This window comes from Rhipicephalus sanguineus, chromosome 10 (assembly GCF_013339695.2).
Source record: "Rhipicephalus sanguineus isolate Rsan-2018 chromosome 10, BIME_Rsan_1.4, whole genome shotgun sequence".
NCBI classification, from domain to species: Eukaryota; Metazoa; Arthropoda; class Arachnida; order Ixodida; family Ixodidae; genus Rhipicephalus; species Rhipicephalus sanguineus.
This window is the reverse complement of record NC_051185.1, coordinates 119746359-119772784: the sequence shown is the minus strand read 5'-3', so window position 1 is coordinate 119772784 and position 26426 is coordinate 119746359. Positions and strand designations below refer to the sequence as shown.

Genomic DNA, 26426 nt, shown 5'->3' with positions numbered 1-26426 from the left:
GTCGTGACGGTCCTTCTGGCCCTACTCGCCCTACAATGTTACAACCCTAGTTTGTTATGGTGCGCTGAAAATGCGACTGCGCTGAACTTGTCTTCCTCCGTGCCCTCTGCACAAGCTCATGTTGTGTTTCGGTTTCGGTTCAGTATTGCATTGTACGAATGACAGGGGGCGCCGCTCTGGCATTCCTGTTTTACCCAGGCGACGTGTAAGTAAGAGAGTTTGTGGAGAGTACTCGTTGAGTGCGGACGTTTATTCTCCTTCGGCGCATCGCGCCAAACAGCGTGTTCGGGCTGGCCGGCGTCCCCACCGGTCGCGTTGGTCACCGCCGGTCTTCGCCTGCCGCTGCGCCGGGACTACCAGCCCGCAACACAGCACTCGTGTTTTCCGACGTATTGCCAGATGGCGTCCATATCTCACGCAGCGCCTCTTCTATCGTCTTTAGACGACATCTGCAGCGAAGCACGCAGATACGCGGCCATTTTTTTTCCTTCTTTCACGCGGTAGCGGTCACGGACAGTGGCGGCGGCGGCGGCGGGCAACTAAGCCACCAAAATCGGACGTTGTTGTGATTTCATAATAGCTTTCGGTATAACACATCTCTCTCAACTCGTGAGCTCACCACAGCAGCCAAAGCAACAGAATAATCACTTGCGGTTGAATACTGCATGTCCCGCGTTTGTTACAGCCTCAATTCATAAGTGTTATGGTGTTTTGCATAATTGCATAAATTTGTTACAGGTTGGCATGCAGCTAAATCGCGGCAAGAAATAGAGATTGCGTTGAACAATAGAACCTTTCAGACCAAAGGTGCAGATTCATACCCGGACATCGGTCGCGTTAAGTCTGTCCCCTTTTTTCGGCAACGGAGGTATTGATTGGTATGTGCCTACTAAGGCTTATTTTCATATTTATTAAGCAGTGGCAAGTTCTGAGAGATTTTGAAAGGTTTGCAGGGGTCGGGGAAGGATCAACAACACATTGAATGAGAAGAGAAAGAAGACGACGGCTTTCGGTTCCTTTATATGTTTGATTGTCTTTTGTATTAAATCATTAGTTATAACTCTAAAGCTTCATATCAACAATTCTTGGCAAATCCCCCAGTGTTGGTATGAGAATTGTGTAGAGGCACATCATCATCATCATCATCATCGCCTTCGAGCCGTCTTGGGCGCATGCATGAGGGGCCCCGTGAGCTTTTTATCTATTTATTCGTTATGGTACAGAACTATTCAGTTAAGCATATTGCGCATTGCTTATTTTTATGCGGCCCATCAATTTCAGTTTTTGCACCACAGCAAATTGGTAAAACGGTTTCTTCTTCTTCTTCTTCTTCTTCTTTTTGCTATTACAGTCCTGCTGCAAAGCAAATCTTCTGTAATGGGTCTCTTTCTGTTGATGAGGCCTGCAGTAACGTTTACTTCAGTTGGGAATTGATAATGTTATTGCTACTGACGCATTCATGTGTGAAGAGAAAGAGGGAGTAGACTTTTTCTCTGAGGCTTTATCTTGGTCATTCTCATTGCCTCTCTCGGATTATACCCCAATATTCGAAGCTGAGCTCCTAACAATTATTTTAGCCCTTCGAAACCTTTCAGTAAATGATCTGGCAGTTGTAGTAATTACTGATTCGCTGACCGTATGCCGATCTCTCTCTTCAGCTTCTCCTTCCGAGTCTTCTGTTCTGAATGCCTTCACTTCATTAGTCCCTAAAAACTTATGTACAGTGCTGTTGTTATGGGCACTAGGACATCGTGGCATATATTCAAACGAGATGGCTGATACTCTCGCACGGTGGTCTCTAGATGGTCCTGTAATGACCATTGTGCCTGTTACAGCTTTTATTACTCAATCCAGATTTCGCAAATATTTCCTACTTCAAGATTCCATGAAAACTAAATACAGTTCAGAATATGGTCGTCCTTCTTTTGCTTGGGATAATAAATGGTGTCCCACGCGCAAACTGGAAGTATATTTTACAAAATTTCGATGCCGTAAACCTCCCCTTAATTTTTATGTATACAGGTCTGGTCTGGTGCCATCTCATGTATGCTTTTACTGTCAATAACCTGAAAAGACCGATCACTTCTTACTTGCAGTCGTTTCATTAGCCTCATGAAAAAAACATTTCGAAATGTTATTCAGAAAATTAAGAATTACTGTTAACTCTGAAAACATTCTTTCCCTTGGGGCATCTTCTCTGGGCCACAGCAACAGGAAAGTTTGCTTAGCCGTAGATGCACAAGAAGAATTCCTCATTAATTATTCTCAATCAAAATTTGGTACATTCGACTTCCTCGCGCTAATTTATTGTATTCCATATGATTGGCACATTCCTTTTTTTATTAGTGCATAAACTCATAATTCTTCAATTTTTCTATACCCTACACGGCCGAATAGTTCCTTTTTCCTTCGTCTAAATTCTGAATTTCCCCACCTGTATTAACCGCCGGTTTCATGGCCAATCCCCCGTAGTGGTAAGAGCCAAGAATGAAGGGTCAAGCAAGCAAACAATCAAGCAAGCAAGGTCGCTGCCGCGTCACGTGAACGAAGACCGCCCTTCTATGGAGGCCTAGACCACCGCTTCAGGTCCGCGTCAAGGGAAGATGGACATCGCGGACCACTTCACCACTAAGCCCGTGGTCAAGCGCCTCTCCTGTTGCTCCATCGGGGTTCCGGTTCTCGTTTTTTCCTTAATGACCGCTCACCGGTTGCTCTTCGATACGAAGTGCAACGAATGCACGGTGAGTGCAACACCACTGGTTCCAATCGATGCCATTTCCAAGGCGATTTCTTCCCAGGTCGTTTTACATCCATATTGTGCAACGCGTTTCACGTACCATGTCTGACTTATGAACGAAATGAGAGCAAGAAAGGCAAGTGAACCAAGCAAATTGAAGCAAGAGAAGTGAGGTTTAGGGATTTCGGGCCTTTCGGTAAATTTCAGTTTTCAAGCAAAGTAAAAGGTACTTCCGGCCATTGGATGACTTCCAGTTTTAAGGAGAAGTAAAGACTAGGTACTTCCGGCCTTTCGGGAACTTACGGTTTCCACTTCCAGGCTTTCAATTCACTTTTGTTTCATACTTACGGGCTCTTAATTCGCTTTGACTTTCCACTTTCTTTTCTTAATCACAAAATACCACGTGGAAACTTCGACAGAATAACAAACGCAACATCGTATTCATTCTATTACAAAGAGATCACGTAGTGCTCTCACGAATTCTGCGGTTAACATTTTTAAGAGGAATGTTAGCTGCACTGAATAGGTTATAGTTCTAAACCCTGATATTTCACTCGCACGTTCGTCAGCGAGTGCTGATAGTGTTAGATAAATGATGGCAGACATCGGCTGCAGTTTACTTAATCTTGGCTAGCGTGTCGGCGAATATTGTGATAGCAAACGTTGGCAAGGGTTGCCATATATCGGTTCAATAATGGAATTCCGTCGGTGGTACAGTGGTTATGATGCTCGGCAGCAGAGCCGAAGGTCGCGCGTTCGAGCCCGGCTGCAGCCACCCTATCTCGATGGAGACATAATGCTAGAGGCCCGTGTAGTGTCAGTGTACGCGTTAAAAACACCAGACAGTCAAAATTTCGGCAGCCCTTCACTACAGCGTGCTTCGTAATCATATCGTGGGTTTGTCACGCAAGGCCCCAGATGTCGTTAGATAATATAAACAATAATTACACGCTTTCTTACAATATCTCCATTAAAGTAGAAGTTCAAGGGAAGCTTGAAGCGACGAAACATCCTTGAAAATCGGGGGGTCGCTGGAGCCGATATTTCGACTGTTGGTCTTGTGTTCTTGAAGAAGGCAAGACCGTTTGTGGAAGCGTTGGCTCAGCCACATCCCGTTTTCCAACGACATTTCAATATCTCAAGTTAGGGAAGTTTTGATGCAATTCTTTAATGCCTCGTTTTATGCCGTAGTGAAGGACTAGAAACTCGTTCAAATCGCAGTTCACTTGAATTCTACGCGTTTACGCTTTTTTTTTGGCAACGAGCAACGTGGTGCAGTGATACACTGGTTATCACTGCACGGACCGCCGCCACCTCCGTACATCGACCCCTCTGGCAGCCACTTCGTGCTATGCTTGCTCGCGCTGCTCGCGCTGCACGCGGTACCGCCGGCGATCCTGGCCGGTGTAGTCACGTGGTGTCTCCACAACGTGTTTCAAGTGGGGCCCACGTAGAGATGGCTGTACCCCGCCCTGGTGTTCGGCAACCTGGTTGGCGACACGCAGGTTAGCGTCAGCCTAAGCAGCATCACTCAGCTCCTGAATCCCAAAGTGCCGTAATACCTCTCCTACATCGAATTCGTCGGCTACTCGCTCCATAGCATGGTGGCCACCTGCGTATTGCTGAAAATGAGTGGCCAAGTAAGAAAGAGAGTAAACGTTTATCAGCAGTTGCTTAAAACTAAAGTGGGTGGGGCCCTTCCTCCAGTGCTCCACTGGCTATGTGGCTCACCGGACCTAGTCCAGGGATGCCAGCTGTCTTCCCAAGGCCTATTCAGAGAGTCGCGCCTGCCGCGACCATTGTGGTAATGCCTGTTTGTATTAGCGCGGAGTTTACCGCAGATGAACGCAGCTTACATGTAACGTGTGTCAGTGTCAGTATTTGTCGGCACCGGGGCGCTCATCGCGACATAGGGAGGGGTGTATCTTAGAAAGTACAGCAATTGCTATCACGTGTATCTGAGGGATACTGGTAGTTTACTAGCATCCCTAAAGGGAAAGGCATATAACAGCTGTATCCAGTCATGGGCACGTTACCAGTAAAAAGTAACAGTGTTACAGTTACAGTTACCTAAGCCAAAAAAGTAACTCTGTTAGAGTTACAGTTACAGAGTTTCCGAAAGTAACTTGTTACAGTTACAGTTACTGTGCAAAAGTAACGTCGTTACTTTTCCGTTACTGTATAAAATAATAGATCACAAATCAAATTATAGAATTTATTTAATAAGGGTTGCACGTCGTAAAACCCTAGACGAAGGAAACATAAAAGGGGGCCCAACACCAGCAATCACTTTGAACGCCTCTTACTTGAAGTGGAAAACGTGGTTGATGTACTGGAATGACGGCAGTATATCCTAAGACGTTTATTAACTATACCCAGAAGCGCATGCGAAGAGCAGCGAGGAGTGCATCACGAGTGGTTACCACGTCCATTGTGTCTGCTCCATATGTTTAAGGTGTGTCAGACTCTGTTCGGAGAGCTTCCGGTCCGCTGGGCATACAACCGTTTTTAAGTCCCGTTATTATACCTTGGAACATGACAACGTGTGTTCACGAAATCCTAAGACTGCACACCTGCGGATGATCATGGCGGTATCTAAATGTGCGATGCGGGGATCGGCGAAACGGGCAGGAAATGATCAACGAGGCCTAAAGAACTCAAGCGGAATGTCGCTAAAGCAACCCATGCAACGCGTTCTAAGACCGAGCTTGTTGAGCACTGCTGGATGACAGGTCATAGCTTTGACCTAAACAATGCGACGACGCCGGTTTGTGAACGAAGGTGGGGGAAAAGCAACTCCTAAAATCGTGGTTCATTCGCCTCGGCTTGCAAAAAACAGCCGCGGCCCCCCACTGGACATTTACAAGGACATGTGTGACTAGTGAACTGGTTGACCTCGGCTCATTTTTTTTCTTTTTTGGGATGCCTCCTGCATTGGGGGTGAAACGTCTGTCATTTTGTTAATAATTGTTGCATTAAGTCGGAGTAAACATTTTACAACCAGTTACAAAGAAGTTTTAAAATATCGCTTCGCTAGTTCACGGAATTTCTGGCCTTAGCCGTTTCGCGTACTGCTGTTTTCTAGCCACCTGTCAAACACGATTAGCTCGGAGCCTATGGCTACAAACATGGCATCCTAATGCTCCTCCACCTGTACACCAAGAACATAGCTAGATGCTCAAGTGACGAAAAGGATATAATATATGCTGAAAAAAAAAACGGACGCGAACTTAGCAGGCTGTTCAGTTGAACCAGGGTTGATTTACATGTTGCGTTAATGACAGACCTCCAACCTCGGTCTTCTGCAGGGAAGATAATCCGCTTAGTCACCTCCTCTCCTAAACTGCGAGGGGAGCCCTATTCTGGAAAGTTGAGGGGTGGAGAGGATATATGGTAAGAAGAAAGTTCGAAAAAGTGTTGCTGTTGGATAATTTTTCATAAAGACAGAAGTAACTCTAACGGTATTTTCCGTTACAGTTACTGCGAAAAAAGTAACAGTGTTACAGTTACAAGTTCCTCTAACTTAAAAGTAAGTAGTTACAGTTACAAGTTACTGAAAAAAGTAACTAGTTACCGGTAAAGCGTTACTAGTAACTAGTTACTGCCCAAGACTGGCTGTATCTTACCGGTACTTACCTACGAGGCAGAAACGGGGACACTTAAGGGTTAAACTTAAATTGAGGACGACGCAGCCGGACACACAGGGTCCCTTACGCATTCCGCCTGCGACTCGTAGGCGACAGCCATATTTTCCTTCTTAGTCAATGTATTTATTCGTCCCCGCCCCCTGCGAAAGCTTTCTGCCCTAACATTGCTTTGCACTGCCTCCAAAATCGGAGGTACTGAAAGCTTTCTGCACATCATATGATATTGCACTGCCTCCGTGATCGAGCCACGTTTGACTGAGCGAGTGATGACGTGACAGCGACGCCATAGCAGAGTCAGAGTGACAGAATGATGTCATATATGACGTAATGTCGTCACATAGTGGCGTGATCACGTGATGCAAATTTTTGCATGATTTGTGTTGACGCAGCTGACGCTGACGACTTTCGCGTTTCGTGAGGCATGTAAGGCTTGCGCCTGAAAAATAATAGGTGTAACCTTAAGGCACAGAGTGGCTCAGGGAACAAACAGTTCTTAAGGGCATCTTCGTAGAAATCAAGAAGAAATGCGCATGCGCGAGGCAGGTAGCGACAAGGTAAGATAACTGCTGGTCATTAAGGGTTAGAGACTAGATTCCAAGAGAAGGCAAACAGGCGAGGGGGAGACAGAAGGATATCTGGGCAGATGAGATAAAGAATTTTGCGGGGATAACGCGGTCGCAGCAAGCACAGGACCGGGTGAATCGGAGAAACATGGGATATGTCCTTGCCCTGTAGTCGGCGCATTCAGGCTGCTGTTGCTGCTGCTGATGATGATGATGGATATGATCACGCGTATGCTTCAACAGTGTTTAAAACTACCACGCTATACATTTGAAGCAACGTACTTATTGGTATTTAAAAGGACGCTTAGTAAAAACAAAGGTACGATTTCACTCGTAGTGGTAATACTTTCCTACACCATAGTTTCGTGCTCTGTTCAAACGGTACGTCAAGCCTTCGCAATCTGGAAAACGCTACTTTGGCCAGGCTAAGGTGGCCGGTTAGACAGGAAACGCGAAAAAAATAGAGGTATTTGCAGCGTCGTCGATAAACCGCACTCACCGGCCCGAGTTCCTTATCACCTGTCAGCAAGTCACGATGTAATCGAGCACAGCTCGTGTTCTAGACTCACGTGGGTTTCAGGATAAAAAGGCCCAGTGCCAAGCAATAAACGGTTCAGTTTCTTGTCGCTACTGCGTTGCGTCACTTCAGTGGTGACGAGAATGGGATCAAGGCCGCCGGAGTTTGACGAGACAGCAAGCAGTTGGGATGCCTACCGCGTGCGTCTCGAGGCATACTTCGAAGGCAACGATATCACGGATTCTTCGAAGCGTCGTGCACTTTTGGTAGCATCGCTCAGTGTCAGCGTGGTTCAAGTCCTGCAGGGACGATGTCCATCGACGCCCGTCAACAGCCTAACGTACGAAGATGTGGTAAAGGTGTTAGAAGAACACTACAGCCCGCAAGTGAACGAGACTGCGGCAAGTCACGCATTTTTTGTGCGGAGGCAAGGAGACAATGAGGCGGTCAAAGATTTGTGGCGGACTTGCGACGCCTTGCAAAAGACTGCAACCTCGGCAGCTTTCTGGACAGAATGTTGCGTGACCGCATAGTCTGCGGTATCCGGGACGACGAGGCCAGGCGTTTCCTGCTGACGCAAAGAAAGCTGACTCTGCAGGAAGCTGAGGAATTCGCAATGTCGTCAGAAACAGCTAACCGGAACGTACGTTCTATGAAAGATACGGACTGCAGGATTGATGCGGGTGACGTGCTCCTTGTCCAAAGGCGACGTAGCAGCGGGCGAAAGAGAGGCAGCGGGCACGACTCGGAAGAACCACGCCATTCGTGCTCGAGATGCGGCTCAAGTCACTCGGAACACGAATGCCAGCATGTCGGTAAGGTGTGCCGAAAGTGCGGCACTAAAGGACACTTGGCAAGGATGTGCCAGCGCCGGCGCGGCGGCCGGCAGGCGGGATCGTACGCGCTAAGCGAGCTGTCTGAGGGAGAGGGCAGTAAAGAAGAAATGTTTTCGCCCTATCGACCCAGAACAACGTTGACCAGGCAAGAATGCGACCAATGGAACGGAACTTGGTCTGGGGTGGCAAGACACTGCGCATGCTGATCGACACGGGGTCATCCGTCAGCGTTATTCCAAAAAACGTCTTTAGGAATAACCGTAAGTGGTGGCCTAGACTAGAAAAGACTCCACTTCGGTTATCTTGCTTCCTCGGTCCTCTTCCAGGGGTAGGCAGAGTCGCCATGAGTGTGGAACACGACAAAACACGAGTGGACAGTTCGCTCGTGGTAGTCGATTGCGATGGACCACTACCCTGCGGTAGAGATACAATTCAAGCTTTCCGCGAAGCGGGCTTGTCACACTTGGATGAAAGGGCTCTACCAAGTGTCTATGCGCTGCAGGCAGAAGATGACCTAAAAGAGCTGGTGGAAGAGTTCGCAGACTTGTTTCAAGATCGACTTGGCTGCTGCAAAGGCCCGCCCGTGAAGCTGTACAAGAAAGAAGGAGCGGTGCCGCGGTTTTTGAAGGCCCGTCCGGTGCCGTTCGCGCTTCGCAAAGCAGTGTCAGTCGAAATCGACCGCCTCGTTCAGCAAGGCGTCCTGTCGCCGGTGAGCGTTTCCGAATGGGCTGCTCCTGTCGTACCTGTGGTGGAGAAAAATGGGGACATCAGGCTGTGTGGCGATTTTAAGCTCACCGTGAATCCGGCTACTCACCTGGAGCAGTACCCTTTGCCTAAAGTGGACGACATTTTTGCCGCGCTCAACGGCGGAGAAGTATTCACCACACTGGATTTGCGAAATGCCTACAATCAGCTGCCACTTGATGAAGAAGCGAAGGAAATGACTGTCATCAACACGCACCAGGGCTTGTACTCGTACAACCGACTAGCCTTCGGCATCTCGTCGGCTCCCGCACTGTTCCAGCGGCGCATTGAGTCGTTATTAAGGGACTTACCAAGAGTGCGTGTGTACCTGGACGACATCATAATCGCCGAGAAGTAACAGGACACGTCAACACTTCGACAAGTGTTCTAGAGACTTCGCGACAGTGGCCTCCAACTGAACAAGGCTAAATGTCGGTTCCGAGAAAAAGTGCAGTTTCTGGGGCACAAGATTGATGCAACCGGACTTCATCCACTGCGCGACAACATCGAAGCCGTAACAGCTGCACCAAAGCCAGAATCGGTGAGCCAACGGAAGTCCTTTCTGGGGCTCATAACCTATTACTCAAAATTTTTGCCTAATTTGGCCACGATCCTGGCTCCGCTCTGTCGGTTACTGGTCAAGGGACAACGCTGGCACTGGAAAGAAGAGCATCAAAAAGCCTTCCAGGAAGCAAAGCGCGCCTTGTTAAAGGCAAATTTTCTGGTCCACTATGATCCGCAGAAGGAGTTGCGGCTGGAATGTGATGCGTCAGCAGACGGCTTAGGTGCAGTATTATCACACCGCATTGATGGCGTGGACCACCTGATAGCATTTCGTTCGAGAACGCTGACGTCAGCAGAACGCAATTATTCCCAAATCGAGAAAGAACGCTGGCCTTGGTATTTGGAATTTGTAAGTTCCGCGATTTCTTGCTGGGCAACCGTTTCACGTTGGTGACAGATCATAAGCCCCTCACCGGGCTTTTCGACCCCAACAAGCCGATTCCGCAGATGGCGGCAGCTCTAATTCAGTGATGGGCGCTTCTTCTATCAGCTTACCAATGCAATCTGGAATACCGCAAGGGAACACACAACGCTAACGCGGACGCCCTCAGTCGCTTGCCTTTGCCAGGGGACCAGGAACGCGGAAGTCAAGAAATCATGGAATATGTACTTTATACGCAAGGTTTGGATGCAAGTGCCCTTCCTTCTAACCAAATGATTGCTTTGACACAGGAGGACAGCGCATTTCGGCAAGTCCGGGAATGGATTGAGCAGGGCTGGCCATCGCATGTTGCGGGGCAGCAGCAACATCTGCAGCCGTACTGCACACGCCGACACGAACTCGTCGCGAGCCATGACCTCGTTTACTGGGGTCATCGTGTGGTCGTGCCGGAGGCAGCCCGGTAGTGCCTACTCAACGAGCTACACGATACCCACCCAGGTGTTGGCGCCATGAAGAGGCTCGCTCGTACGCTGTTCTGGTACCCTGGATTAGACAAAGACATTGAAAGGTTGGTGCAAACTTGTCCCCAATGTGTGCAGGGTGGTCAATGCCTGCGGCCCAAGTACCTTCCCCGTGGCCTAGGACAGGAACGCGGTGGTGAGTGCACATGGTTTTTGCAGGACCTGTTGACGGGTACCTAATTTTCGTCCTAGTTGACGCGGAAACGAAGTGGATAGAGGCAACGCCACTGAAAACGGCTACCACAGACGCAACAATTCAATTACTGAGGGAAAGTTTTTCTCGGTTTGGTATCCCGCATTCTCTGGTGTCTGACAACGGCCCCCAGTTCTCGAGCGCAATGATGGCAAAGTTCATGCATGAAAATAACATACGCCATGTCAGGACGGCGCCATACCACCCACAGTCCAATGGATTAGCGGAGCGGGCGGTGCGAACAATAAAAGGGCCTCAAGAAAAACAAGCACGGCACACTGCAAGAAAAGTTGTCTCGTTTTATTTTCCGTTACAGATCTACACCCCTCGAGAGTGGCACATCGCCAGCACAACTGCTCTTGGGATTCGAGCCCCGGCAAGGCTGTCCGCCCACTTTCCAGAAGGCGAGGTGCCTGCAGGGGCCGACACGATTCGGCCTTCGTCGACCAAAGCACCACCACTGTTCCCACCCGGAAAGCCCGTCTGGTCCCGCCATTTTCAACGAGGGGAAAATGGCTGCCAGGGACTGTGATAGCGACGGAAGGGAATCGGATGGTAAAGGTTGAGACACCCCTGGGAACCCAGCGCCGTCATGTAGACCAGTTGAAGGCACGGCGGGCGTTAGCCACACCAGAAAAAAAGGAATCAAGGCTTGGCTCCAGCTTAGCGGAACCACAGCCCGACGCAGACGCTCGAGAAGCAAGTGCAACGCTGAACTTCAGTCCAGCGGCCCCTCGGTCGCCCGGCTCGACTCAAGAAACATGGGCGCCGGAGGCAGTTCCAACTCAACTCCGCCGATCAACGCGAACAAGACGCCCTCCGGAACGACTGGGCTTTTGAAGGGGGAAGGACGGCAGCGTCGTCGATAAACCGCACTCACCGGCCCGAGTTCCTTATCACCTGTCAGCAAGTCACGATGTAATCGACCACAGCTCGTGTTCTAGACTCACGTGGGTTTCAGATAAAAAAGGCCCAGTGCCAAGCAATAAACGGTTCAGTTTCTTGTCGCTGCTGCGTTGCGTCACTTGACGCTACAACCTTTCAAGTTCTGGCACCAACCAGACGTGACACCACAAATTTTCACTAAGTCTTTCAGGGTCTACATTATTTTTTGTTGGTGATAAACGACTTGCTGTAGTGTTTTAACGCAGTCATAGAAACTTAGCATTGCAAGTTTCAGTAAATGTTATGAAGCCAAAGTGGCGGTAGTGAAATAAAAAGAAATACTTTCAAGTCCGTGGCGTCACAGGGACACGCCGTGGTAGCTTAGCACGTAGGGTGTCGTGCTGCTAAGTTCGAGGGCGCGGGTTCGATCCCCTGGTCACGGCGGCCTCATTTCGATGGGGGCGACACGCACAGCACATCCGAGTACTTAGATTTAGTTGCACCTGATGAGAACTCAAGGTGGTCGAAATTTCCGGAGCCATCGCACTACGGTGTCTCTTATGATCATATCGTGGTTTTGGGATGTAATGTCCCAACAATTGTTATTATTAGTGACGTTACAGAGGCATTCACGTGCGAGTTGTCCGATGTGAACATAAAAAAATCCCAACGAGGAGTCGCTTGTACCTCATACCCTTACATAGTTCCCTGCTCATATGGGACCCATGCGAGAAAGGATTAAAAAAGCACAGGCTCCATGTTAGCAGCCTACCCACTTCTTCCCCTCGATATCAACTACGCCACCAGACGAGAATGCCACCACTCATGCGAAGTAACTACGGGCGTGAGGACCTAGAGCATCAAGTACCCCGGCTATTAAACATTGTTGAGCACCACAAAGATTTTCATGCCACCCGCTTTAAGCAATTTGTAAAAACCTTCCTGCTACATTCCACGATAACTTATGAATAAAATATATCTCACCAATTTTTTATGTAAACCGCATATACATTTTTTTCAGTTTGTGTTGCAATTTGAAAGATCACAATTTAATGCCTATAGGTATATATTCTTGAAGTGTTTGTATAATATGTTTGTTTTTCATGAAGTATCATGAAGTGTTTTTCATGTATGTTGTCTACCTGTATTGCTTTATTTGCAGTGATAATTATGCACATGCATGTTTGCTTTCTCTGCTCTATTGTTTGTACTCGCTTCGAAAGCATACATGTACATGCATGCCGAACGCGCATAGGAGTAACTTTTACTCCTCTTTCTCTATGAGAAAGAAAGAAAATAAACTTCGAGCTTCAAACTTCAATCTCAATTAATTGGGCCACTCAAGGGCGCGAAGCTTAGCCGTCCGCGACCATAGAGGACATCTGCGTCATCCTGGAGGAATGGTAAATAGGGATCAAGCAAATATTGGCATTGAAATTACTGACATTTCGCTATGGGTAGGAGAGTTTTTCCTCCTATAGATTGGAAGGTAGACAAGACGCAGGCGCTGACGTTGAGATTGCTTCAAACATAAACGTATCCTAACCCGGCCTTCCTCCACAAGCTTTATTCTGATGTTTACTTAATTAACTCATGTACCAATGTGGCGGTTTAGCCACCTTACACCATATGCTCTGGGTGTGCCCTTTGGTACGCTGCACTGATACAGCACCGCCCAACTAGTGGGGCTCCCCTCCAAGGAGTCCGGAGATACAGTCACAACTTTGGGCTGTCCAGAGGGCCCACGATGCGGCGGCAGGTCTCCGCCTGACTGTCCCGTCGTGGGAGCGGCTCGCCGCGTGCTAGAGCATACGCCTCCGAACTTTTATTCATAAAGTTTTTTTTCCAGACCAAACGAACCCAAACTTCAAATTCATTTACTGGTTTCAAAACCAACTTACGATCGCAATAATCTATAGATAATACAGTTCTATGAGAATAATCAGCTGTCAGTCAAAATTTATCTACCGTTTCAATTTCGTGAACTTTTAAACAATGTCGAGTAGCCAGTTCCACAATTGGTATATGAACTACGGGTACAAAAGCAGTGGTAAATAAAATAGAACTAAGAAAGAACACAGGCCACGGCACGGATATGTGCCCGTGGTTTGGGTCCTATTTCGTCCTCTCTTTTAGCACTGTCTTTCTATTCGTAACTATGGACCAACCAGCCGAAATGCGTACCCTACTGCGCGTAGTGATATGCCGGTGATACCTTTCCAGGCCTGTAAATGTGAAAACAGCGCGAAAGGAGATCTAGCACAAGCGAAGGCACACGCGGGCTTCTGCTACGTGTCCTTTCGCGCTGTTTTCCTGTTCCCAAATGTGTGGACCAACTAGGCCATTGAACCACACCTTTTGAATGTCATTCTATCTCATCGAGATGTTTGCCTGATGCTTGAGATAAAACATTCAGCCGTTTCTTACATGAATGAATTCGATTTAAGGAGAAAGCCTTACGTGCCTCGTCAAACGCGAAAATTGATCGTCCACGTCAACCCGAGCGACGGAATAGTCATCGCGATGTGAAACGTCATCATGACGTCAGCAGTCGCCTAAATTTGTGACGTCGTCATGCAGTCACTGCGACGTTACGTGAACTGATGTCAGATGATGACGCCACCGCATGACGTCGTCGCTTGTTCCAAGGTGGACCGATCCCGGAGGCGCAGGAAAACTACGTGAGGTGCAGGAAGGTTTCACCGCCTGTGATCCCGGAGGCAGTGCAAAACCGCGTGGGTTGCGGAAAAGCTTTCGGGGGGAGGGGGGGGGTTGCGTTCAGCATTGACTGAAAAAAAAATATAATGGCTTTTGCCTTCCAGTTGTCTCAGGCAAACGCACAAGGGGAAGCGTGACATTTTCTCCAGTGAAAACCTACCAGTGCAGTGTGTCGTCCTCTTTCTCGTCCTGGTGTCTTCACGCTGGTATTGTACTGTCATGAATTTCGAACAAGCCGAAGCCGCCACCCTTGAAAACTTCCCACTTTGCTTCATATACTACCCTGACCAGCGTTGTAAGCTGAACACCTTACTTCTTGCCCACAGAATGTTAAAGGGACACTGAAGGGAAACAATACGTTTTTTTAGACTGATATATTATACTTTGAAAACACTAGTGTCGCTAATTTCACCACCATATTAATGGACTGAAAAGCGATATCAAAATTTTCACTTTCAAATTTTCCGCCGAAATCGCCGAATGGTGACGTCACTCATTTCAACGTGTTTTTTTCGCAATTTCGCCGCATTGGCTCAGCGCCGCATCCTGAGACGGGGTGCGTTAAGTCACTGGCTGCCTCAAAAGACAATTAAATTCACTGTTACCGATTAGCCAGTGTACTTAGATTTAGGTGCACGTTAAAGAACCCCAGGTGGTCGAAATTTCCGGAGCCCTCGACCACGGCATCTCTCGTAATCTATAGTGGTTTATGGGGCGTTAAACCCCAAGAATTATTAGTATGTTATTGATTAGAGACTACGTAGGCCCTAGAAGACGCCGTCAACGGGTATGACGTCACGGCGGACTAGTGCAGGAACTTCGAAGTTGGCGTCGTCACCTGCGTTTTCTCGCTTACCAAGCGTCTTCCCGCAGAAAGTGTGGTGTTTTTCGCATTGTGAAAGAGTAGTTACTAATGCGAGAAGTATGCTTCTTTTAGTGTCCCTTTAATATGCTATCTGTAGCATATCCGTGGCCCGCGCGCCGGAGCGGTTACGAGGCACAGACTGCTCGAACACAAAAAGCCTTTTTTGAGGGGCGTGTGCTTGCTTTTATGCCCGAGGTAGAAAAGAAGGGGGAGAGGAGATGAGGACAGAGGAACCATAATGCGCATGCAAAGTACTCAGGTGTGACGCAGCCACAACACTGCGTTTTTCTCAAAAATGAAATCGCTGCTCTGCATTGCGCTGCCTCGTCAACCGACGCAGGACTTGCTGCGGAGCTTCGGCCGGACTGGTGATAGTTGGTAGGGAAGGGTGGCGTAGTTTTGTGTTGTCTTCCGCAACTTGATCAGTAGATGGCGGATTCTCCGGGGTGACAATTTCCGAAGGCAGAGTTTCATTAATGGCCGGGCATGGACCTGGCGTCTGGGTATGCCCTGGACTACGAGCAGTCGTATCGCCGACCGGAAACATTGATGAGGAATCCAGGCGACGGCGCACTTGATCGACGTGCCGCCGAACGATGGCCCTGGGAGTCTCTACGGTTACCATTCGCAGCTCCTGTCACCGACTTGACACTACCTGGAATCCACTTCTGCCCTTGTCCGTAATTGCGGACGTACACGCTGCTGTCTGGTGGAGGTGTCGAGTCGTCGTCTTCCCGAGTTTGACCTGCAACATTCACAGGGAAGCAGGTGTCAAGACGCGATCTTATTTGATACCCGAGTAGCATTTAAGAGGGAGATTTCCCAATCTTGGTAGCGTTCTTCTCGTAATTAAGCAGTAGCCTTGCTATCTTTTCTTCCAGATCTCCGCCCTTTATTTTCCCAAGACCACCCTTTATCGTTCTCACCGCCCTTTCCGCAGCTCCGTTGGATTGTGGATGAAAAGGCGCCGTGCAGAGATAAGCAATGTTGTTATTTGATGTAAATGTGGCAAACTCTTTACTCGTGAACTGTGCGCCGTTGTCCGAGACTATTGTACGCGGCACAGTAAAGCGGGAAAATATGCTTCTCAGAGCCCTTATTGTGCTTTCCACGTTTGCATGCTTCATGGGAATCGCTTCGATCCACTTGGAGTACGCGTCCTACTACCACTAATAACATCTCCCCGGTGATACGTCCTGCGAAATCAATATGGATCCGAGACTACTTCTGTGTATCAGGCCAGTTTACAGGAGGTGCAGTAGCTGGCATAGGGAAATTGGCTACCGAAATGCAACAGTTAGCCGCGCGCTGCTCTATGCCGCGGTCAAGTCCTGGCCACCAATATAAGGAGCGTGGTACTGTTTTCATAGCCGATGATCCTTGGTGTGTTTCGTGAAGGAGTTGTAAGAACCGCTCTCTAGCACCCCTTGGTATTATGACTCGATTCCCCCGTATACGAGATCGTGGGCCAAGGACAATTCTAGCCTACGTTCAAAATAGGGTGCGAAATCGGCCTGTACTTTTGTCTTGCTTTGTGGCCATCCCCGCAAAACGTAACGTTGCGCCGCCCCCAATGTCGGATCGACGACTGTCAAATATTTCAGTTCCCGTGTTGAGACCACTCCTTCATCCAAACTTTCGAGTGCGATGACGTATTCCGGAGGCTCACTTTCAGCCGTGTCTCTGGTGGCCTGCTGCGGCAGTTTACTGAAGCATCCGAGTTGAGAGGCTGTTTGCCAGGAACATACTGCAGCTTGTATTTGTAGCCTCCAAGGTACAGTGCCCAGCGCTGAATTCGTGCAGCTGCCATAGTCGGTGTCTCCCGGTCAGGTCTCAATAGGCCTAGAAGCGGTTGATGATCCGTGAGCGACGTGAATTGAGGACATAGAAGATAGTTCCGGAATTTGGTTGCGCCAGTCACGCTTCACGTTCTAACTGCGAGTACTTTCTCTCCGCTTGGGTCAGCGTCCTTGAACTAAAACCAATAGGTCTATGAACATTATTGACAGCGTGAAAGAGGACTGCTCCTACTCCGAGCTACGATGCATCGCACTGAAGCTTGAGTTCTCTTGTGCGGTCGAAATGCACAAGAACTTGAGCATTTTCAGACTTTTCTTAGCTTGATTAAAGGCAGCCTCTTGCGGTACTTTCCACTGCTACCGCGCGTTCTTTTCCAATAGCCAATACAGCGGCGCTAGCTGCGTTGAGATGTTTGGCAAAAATTTCGCGTAAAATATCAACATTCCCATAAATGACCGCAGTTCTGTCATATTCCGCGGGTAAGGTAGCGCGCATGATAGCTCCAACGTTTTTCTATTGGATGGAGGTCCTCACTATCAATGCGATGTCCGAGGTATATAACTGCTGATTGCCGAAATTTGCTTTTGTTGTATTGCAACTTGACACCGTGCTCCCGGAAACGCTCTGAAACTACTTTCAATGACTCTGCGTTATCGCCTTTCTTCTCAGACCTGATTCAATCGTCAATGTAGGCTTGAACATCGGGCAAATCGCCGATAATCATGTCAATCTTTCTCTGGAAAATCGACGGGGCTGACGATATTCCGAACGGAAGCCGATTGCAGCAAAAGAGGCCTTTGTGCGTATTGATCACGCACAGCTTGCGCGAGGCTTCGTCTAGAGGCACCTGACTATAAGCGTCTCGCAAGTCGAGATGTGCTGGAACATTCACCACCGCGTAAGACGGCGAACATATCCTCGATTACGGGAATCGGATATTGTTCGACTGTGCACACAGGATTCAATATAACTTTAATGTCGCCACAAATACGCACCGCGCCGTCTTTCTTTAGTACGGGTACTATGGGCGTGGCCCAATCCGAATAACTGACTGGCGATAAAACGCCCAGGGAAAAGAGTCGCTTGAGGTCTAAAGATACCTTATCGCGTAGAGCATAAGGAATAGATCTCGCCTTACAAAACTTGGGTACCGCTCCATCTTTGAGATGCAGGCTCGCTTAGGCCATGTTCTGTGGTGAAGATGCCCTTGTAATCCGTGAATATTGCTTTAACCTTGTCGGGGTCCATCTCGCTGGTCTTTTAAATGCGAATGCATTTCTTAGTCGGGGGTTGTCCTGCGTCCCTGGCCGGCGTGCTGCTCCTCCTCGCCCCTAGCAACCGCTGCGCCGCACCTAGCAACCGGAGCAGGTGGTGAGCGGCGGAGGGTAAGGAGGAGGAGGAGTGCGCGCGCGTGTGATGGCGCTCGCATCGCGGAACAGCGGAGGGTAAGGGAGAGGAGGAGTGTACCCGGTGAGGGCGCTCGCATCGCAGAGCTCGCACGGCGAAGAGAGAACTCGGGCGCTCCTCCCCTCCGCGCTCGGACCAATATATATCATGCAGGGAGCGCGCGCTTTGGTGCCTTGATAGCGATGAAAGTCGGTGAAATCGAATCTCTCGCGGCAACGATACCACTAGGACGAAGTGTAACACAATGCAATTCGAGCATTACGCCTCTACGTGCACACTCTCGTCTCTCTTCATTAATTAATCACATACTCATCGGGTGCACCCAAATGCATTCGCATTTCCTCACGATCCCCTTCGGGAAGGTGCGGCTTTTTTGACTTCATCGGCTGGCGTAACATGAACCACCAGAGCGCCCGCGTTGCCCAGCAGCATGCGCAAGTCCCTTCCGCATTAGCTTGGTCCTTCGCAGTCGAGCACGGGGAGGGAACACTCCCGAGCACGTGTTTGAATCCCACAGGTAGTGTCAGGTCGCCCAACACAGGTAACCGGCCTGCGTAGCAAGACAACTTCACTCATGACGGCTTCAGAGAAGGCCAATGGTTCCGATTCTTCATGTACAGCGTTCGAGAGATGACACACTGAGGATCCGGCGTCGACTTCCATGGGTATTTGAACCCAACGCCAGATAAATGAGCGGCGGACTGGGGGCGCGAGGAAATCTTTTCGCTGCGGCCCCAAATTCCAAAGATTGACTTCGTCCCCGCATTCGTCCTCTGGTGTGGTTTCCGTCATAGCCAGTGCATTGGCGTGCAAAGCTCTGGCACTTAAGTTTCCGCGGTTAGATCGCTTCCACATTTCTTAGCAATGTGTCCCCGACGTCCACAACGATAGCACCGCGAATCTGCCCATCCGCAACAGGCATCATTGTGCTTTGAGCTGCCACATCTTCCGCATTCCATATTCTCTTCGGCCTTTATATTTCTTTCTGAAGGCATTTTTCGAGCCGCCTGCAATTTACACAGAGTCTTTGGCTCGGAGGACATCCTCATAGCGTCTTTTTCGGCAGTTTCAGCTAAAATTGCCAGCGCTTCAGCCTCAGCTAGCGTGAGGTCAGCTTTCACCAGCAGTTGTTTCTGAAGGGCTGTTGACCGAGCACCCCACACAATTCTGCCCCTGAGCAGCCCATCCAGGGCTTTGCCAAAGTTGCAGTTACCGGCTATGCGGCGTATTTTTACTAGAAACTGCGTGACAGACTCCCCTTCCATCTGGCAACGATGAAAAAACTTAAAGCTCTCCATTATTTCATGCCGCTTCGGATCATAGTACTTGATCAGCACCTCGACAACTTCCTCAAAGCTTAAAGCATTTGGGGCTCGTGGTGCGACCTTCCCAGCTGATAGGGAGTTTTAGCTTGTAACGTATACTTCTTTACGTTACCGTTACCGGATTGCGTTTACCGTCTTACCGGAACTCGAGTTTTAGTAAAGTTTTTTAGCTACCCAAACGTAAACATTTACGTACGTACGTACGTAAACCTTTACGTTTGCGCAAACCATTAAATGATGATCATAACAGCATGTAAGCTACATTTAATTTAAATAACATTGAATTACGCGGCGGCAAAATCATGAGAGGTTCTTAGCGTGTGCAGTATCCCGGTATAAGCGAAGGGTTGTAGCAATACCAGGTTACCGGGCGATGTTGTCGACATCTTGTGATGCTTCGCGCAACCACAATCATGGACACGTTTGTTTTCGGTTAGTGTTCTTGAGGGGAAAAAATGATTGAAAGGGCAACTCATTCGTAATTATACCACTGCAAAGCATTTGCATTGGGAGTAGAATGCCCGATGTTTCTGCAATAACAATTTTGTGCTCGCTTGGTACACCTTGGCCCCACTAGATGGCGCCACCTATACCGCCTGTCAGCGTCTTTAGGCCTCTCACATTTGTGGGTTCGGTATTCTAGCTCGCTCTATCCCACGACCTCCTGTATAAACTTCTGACATGCTCACCGGCGCGCTCCCCTACGGCGGCGCGTGGACAAGAAAATTGATATAAGGACAGAAGGTGCCACCAGGTGCCACCACTTACCCCCATATAAAGTCACTGGAACGGGAAAAGTACCGCGTTCTTTTTCTCTTCGCCGCCGCGCCCTTTCGGCGGCTTCGCCACAGAATGGTCCAGCTCGCTCGCCTCGCTAGAGTCTCCCGGCTGCCGACGCACTGCGCTTTGAAGGGCGATTGTTTTGATAGCCTCAGAAAAGCGTGCAGGAACAATACGATATCCCGTATCGTTTTGACACTTCATCGCAACCCTGTTGAGGCATCGAAGAAGGCCTGGATGCGGCGCCGGCTGCGCTTTCGGGAGCAGAATGGGCAAAGGCCTGCTATTCCAGCGGGAAGAAAGATAGCAAGCGACGGGCTGTGCAGCTGCACATAAGACGGCGCGAAAAATTTGTACCCACGACTGATACCCGCCTTTGTGAGGCGAGCGTTTCATGAGAATTTGCAAATGCTGTTTGGGAATGTTGGCGTCTCCTCTGCACTAGTGCAGCTTGTTTCGCGTGGTTGCTGCAGATGGTTCATGCACAATAGCATTGCCGGGCAGCTCATAATTATGTTTGGCATAAATGACGCCTTAGGGCTCACATATAACGATCAGTGCGCCATGAAAACTGACTGCTGCAGATTGGTATTGCGTGACGTGACTGAATGACGAACATAAATAACTATGTGTACCATGCAAATAATGGCACGCATGTCATGTATAAGGCATGATTTACATGCCATGCTTATGGTGCACCCGCGGCCGGTTCGTTGGCTTGATATGCACCAAAATTGGTAGCGCCTGACGTGACTGTATAATTGTGCCTTTTGTGTCAATCCGGCAGATCCCACGCATTGTGGGAATCAATCTAATATGCGAAGCAGCCAGCAAAGAGCTGCCTATATCGCCTTGTTCGTCTTTGAGGCAGATGAAATCATTCATGTCATGACATCTAGTTCACTATATATCGCATGTTTGTCATGCATGCATGCATGTAGAATCTAGTATATACAATGCATGACCTGTAATATATGTTCGTAACGTACCCATGTCATGTCATTCCAAATTTGGTGTACATCCAGTTAACAAAACGGCCGGAAGCTCACAAAGACAGTGTAATGTAAACCATGCCGTACATGTAATGCATGTCATGGTTTTCACGTTACCACCTGCCATTCATGTTCGTCATACAGTCACCTCGCGTATACCGATTTTGGTGTATATTGCCACGCCCACTTCTTGTCTTGTTTTGATGTATTCGGGTTTGACCGGCAGGGACGGTTATCAACGCTCGACGCTGTCGGCGAAGTAGTGTTCTAGAAGCGTCGCGATTGTAGTAGATCGGTTTGTTAAGATTGCGCCCCGCACGCGAATGTTCCAGCTTTGTCTAGAGATTACGCCGCCACCAGCGATATCGCTGGAAAGTTCGATAGCGCCTGTATAAAAGCCGACGCGCTTGACTGCTTGTCAGTTGATCGACGAACGACGCCCTGTTCGCCGCTATCATTGTACAGCGTATATTGCTGTAGTTCCAGTTCTCATTTTCTGGCCACAAGTTCGGCCAAATAAACAGTTTCATCCTGCAAACGCCGACTGCTGTCTTCGTCGACGTCACGACCACGTGACATCTGGTGGAGGTGCTGCTTCATGATCCGGACGCCACCGCGGAGCGCTGACCCAAGCCCAAGCCGCGAAGAAGACGACTCAAAGGACAACCCGGATCCTCGAACCAGCCGCCGGCAGAAGGGACTACAACCAGAGTACGGACTCCTTCCCGAAAACGCCAGGCAGCCGAAGACCGTCACATCGACCGCCGAGACGATGACAGACCCCCTGCCACCTACAACGGTCGTGATGCAGCCACCCAGGGAGCCGCCGACGTTCCGTGGTTCGCCATGTGAAGACCCCGAGACCTGGCTCGAGACCTTCGAAAGGGTCCCAACATTTAATAACTGGAACTGCGAGGACAAGCTGCGCCACGTGTACTTCTACCTAGAAGACGCCGCGAGGACGTGGTTCGAGAACCGAGAATCCGCCCTACAAACATGGATCTCTTTCGGACGACGTTCCTAAGCACGTTCACGAGCGTGGTCCGCAAGGAACGGGCCGCGGCTATGCTGGAGACCTGTGTGCAGCTGCCCAACGAAAATATTGCCATCTACACGGAAGAGATGAATCGCCTGTTTCGACACGCCGACCCAAGTATGCCCGAATAGAAGAAAGTGAGGTTCCTCATGCGGGGTGTCAAACAGGAACTCTTCGCTGGATTGATAAGGAACCCGCCGAAGACGGTCACTGAATTTGCATCGGAGGCTTCCACGATCGAGAAAACGCTTGAGATGCGAACGCGGCAATACAACCGCAGCTTCTCGGCTACAAGCTACGCCGACGTTCAAGCCCTAGGACCCGCCGACCTCCGTGAGACGATTCGAGCAATCGTGCAAGAAGAGTTGCGAAAAATTCTACCTTCGTCGCAACCTCAAGTAGAGTCCATTGCCGACGTCGTGCGCCAGGAGATCCAGCATTCACTCGGCGCGCCTCAGCTAGCAGAGCCGCAGCCGCAAGCTATGAGCTATGCTGCTGCAGCCCGCCGTCATGCTCCTCCTCCACGCCCGCGCCAAGACGCCACACCGCCGCAGTACCGTCGCCACACGCCGCCGCCGCCACCGACGCCCTACCGACCACCTGTCGGCCAGCGCAACACCCCGAGGAAGACCGATGTCTGGCGTGCCCCCGACAACCGCCCGCTCTGCTACCACTGCGGAGAGGCCGGCCACACGTACCGCCGCTGCCAGTACCGACAGATGGGACTACGCGGATTCGCCATCAACGCGCCGCGCCCGCAGCCAGGCGAACGGCCGCGCGACATTGACGACTACCTTACCGGAACACAGTGGCAAGAACGACGACCTTCCCGCTCGCCGTCGCCCGGCCGCTACGTGTCACCGCACCGCCGACCGTACACTGGCCCAAACCGGGGCCGGTCGCCTAGCCCGTATCCGGAAAACTAAGGGCAGCAACCGATGGAGGTGCGGTTGCTGTACGACGAACTACCGAAGATCCTCCGCCGCCGACGACGACGCCGCGACGAAACCTTCAGAACACGACGCGAACCAGACAGACCCCTGACGACGAAATCTCGCGGACTGAAGAAGACCCGACGAAGCAAAATGGAAGCAGCGGAACACACCGACGCAGCCGTGACCCCACGCCACGACCTAACTGCAACGCGAGACGACGAACTAGCGACCCCGACGTTCTTATCGACGGCCACAGCGTCACAGCTCTCGTCGACACCGGAGCCGACTATTCTGTCTTCAGTGGACCTTTCGCCACCAAGCTGAAGAAAGTAAAGACCGCTTGGAGTGGACCCGAAATCCGGACAGCTGGAGGCCACCTGATAACGCCGATTGGTGTCTGCACGGCGAGAGTCACCATCAATAACCGGACTTATCCTGCGAGCTTTGTAATCCTACAAAATTGCTCTAGGGATGTGATACTTGGAATGGACTTCCTAAGTGACCACGGCGCCGTCATCGACCTGAGGTCTGAGTCGATAACGCTAACCTCAGACAAAGCGCTCCCGCCCCACGCGACGCCAGGGAATCATGCATTGAACGTGATAGAAGAGCAGGTGACCGTTCCACCGCGCTCCAGCGTCATTATTTCCGTCGGCACCGAAAAACCTGCGAACCTTGAAGGCGTCATCGAGGGCGATCAGCAACTACTCTTGAACCGTCAAATTTGCGCCGCAAGAGGTATAGCCAAACTGCGTGACGGTAAAGCAAAGGTAGTGCTGACAAATTTCAGCCACGAATATAGGCACCTCAACATTGGTACGACGGTCGCCTACATCGACGAATGTGTGGCCGCCAGCAATGCTTTCGCCCTCTTCGATGCTGCCGAACCTGCTTCAACGAATCGAGGTCCCGAACCAGATTTCGACGTCAACCGGAGCCTTCCGAAGGTCAAGCAAGACCAGCTGAAAACCCTGCTCCTGCAATACAAGGACTGTTTCTCGTCGTCATCGCGGATCCGACAAACGCCCCTTGCTAAGCACCGCATTATAACAGAACAAAATTCTCGACCACTCCGACAGAGCCCCTACAGAGTTTCGACGCGAGAACGTGAGGCCATAAAGAAACAAGTCGACGAAATGCTACGCGACGACATCATCCAGCCTTCAAAGAGTCCGTGGGCGTCACCCGTGGTGTTAGTGAAGAAGAAGGACGGGACACTGCGCTTCTGCGTTGATTATCGGCGCCTGAACAAAATCACGAAGAAGGACGTGTACCCCCTCACACGGATAGACGACACCCTGGATCGACTACACAACGCGACGTACTTTTCGTCGATGGACCTCAAGACCGGCTATTGGCAGATCGAAGTAGACGAAACAGACCAAGAAAAGACCGCTTTTATAACACCCGACGGCCTCTTTGAGTTCAAGGTCATGCCTTTCGGTCTTTGCTCGGCACCTGCGACGTTCCAACGCGTCATGGACACCATGCTGGCTGGCTTGAAGTGGCAGACTTGCCTTGTTTACTTGGACGACGTCGTTGTGTATTCGTCGAACTTCGACGAACACCTCCAGCGACTTCAATCCGTACTTCAAGCAATAAAGAACTCCGGGCTCACCCTGAAGCCAGAAAAGTGCCGCTTCGCGTACGAGGAGCTCTTGTTTTTGGGTCACGTGATCAGCAAGACTGGAGTGCTCCCAGACCCGCAGAAAACAGCTGCCATCGCCGCTTTCCCGCTACCCACCGACAAGAAGGCCGTGCGCCGATTTCTCGGCTTGTGCGCCTATTACAGACGTTTTGTCAAAGACTTTTCACGGATCGCCGAACCACTAACGCAGCTCACGAAGACCGACGTCGAATTCAGGTGGCAAACAGCGCAAGTCGAAGCATTTCATGAACTGAAACGACGCCTGCAGACGCCTCCGATACTTGCGCATTTCGACGAATACGCCGATACAGAGATTCACACCGATGCAAGCAGCATAGGACTCGGCGCCGTCCTTGTGCAGCGGACGGGCGGACTGGAAAGGGTTATCAGTTATGCTAGCCGGTCGCTGTCTAAAGCAGAGGTCAACTATTCCACAACAGAAAAGGAGTGCCTCGCCATCATCTGGGCTACGTCAAAGTTTCGCCCCTACCTCTACGGCAGGCCCTTCAAAGTTGTGAGCGACCATCACGCCTTGTGTTGGCTAGCTAACTTGAAGGACCCTTCAGGTCGCCTCGCACGGTGGAGCTTAAGACTTCAAGAATTTGACATTACTGTCGTGTACAAGTCCGGAAAGAAACACTCCGACGCCGACTGCTTGTCTCGTGCCCCCGTCGACCCGCCACCGCCCGACGACCAAGATGATGACAGCTTCTTGGGAGCCATAAGTGCCGAAGACTTCGCCGAACGACAGCGAGCCGACCCGGAACTGAAGGGTCTAGTGGATTACCTGGAGGGCAGGACCATCGCTGTCCCAAAAGTATTCAGGCGAGGATTGGCATCATTTTTCTTGAAAAACAACGTCCTCGTAAAGAAGAACTTCTCTCCGGCCCGAGCCAGCTACCTTATCGTTGTACCTTCAGGACTGCGACCAGAAATTCTGCATGCCCTGCACGACGACCCGACGGCCAGACACCTCGGACTTTCCCGAACGCTCGCACGAGTACAGGAAAAGTACTACTGGCCGCGCCTTGCAGCCGACGTCACTCGCTACGTAAGGACGTGCCGAGACTGTCAGCGACGGAAGACACCGCCCACAAGACCAGCAGGCTTCCTTCAGCCGATCGAGCCTCCTGGGCGACCATTCCAGCAGATCGGGATGGACCTCCTGGGGCCGTTCCCAACGTCGACTTGCGGAAATAAATGGATCGTCGTGGCTACCGACTACCTCACCCGCTACGCCGAAACAAAAGCCCTGCCCAAAGGCAGTGCCGCTGAGGTAGTTAAGTTCTTCGTTGAGAGCATCATCCTTCGACACGGCGCACCGGAGGTTC

The 26426-nt window shown here is 50.2% G+C and overlaps 1 pseudogene; it reads left to right on the top strand.

Annotated features, from left to right (window-relative positions):
* Nucleotides 1-9179: 9179 nt before the first annotated feature.
* Nucleotides 9180-11594, top strand: LOC119371701 (uncharacterized; annotated as a pseudogene).
* Nucleotides 11595-26426: the final 14832 nt, after the last annotated feature.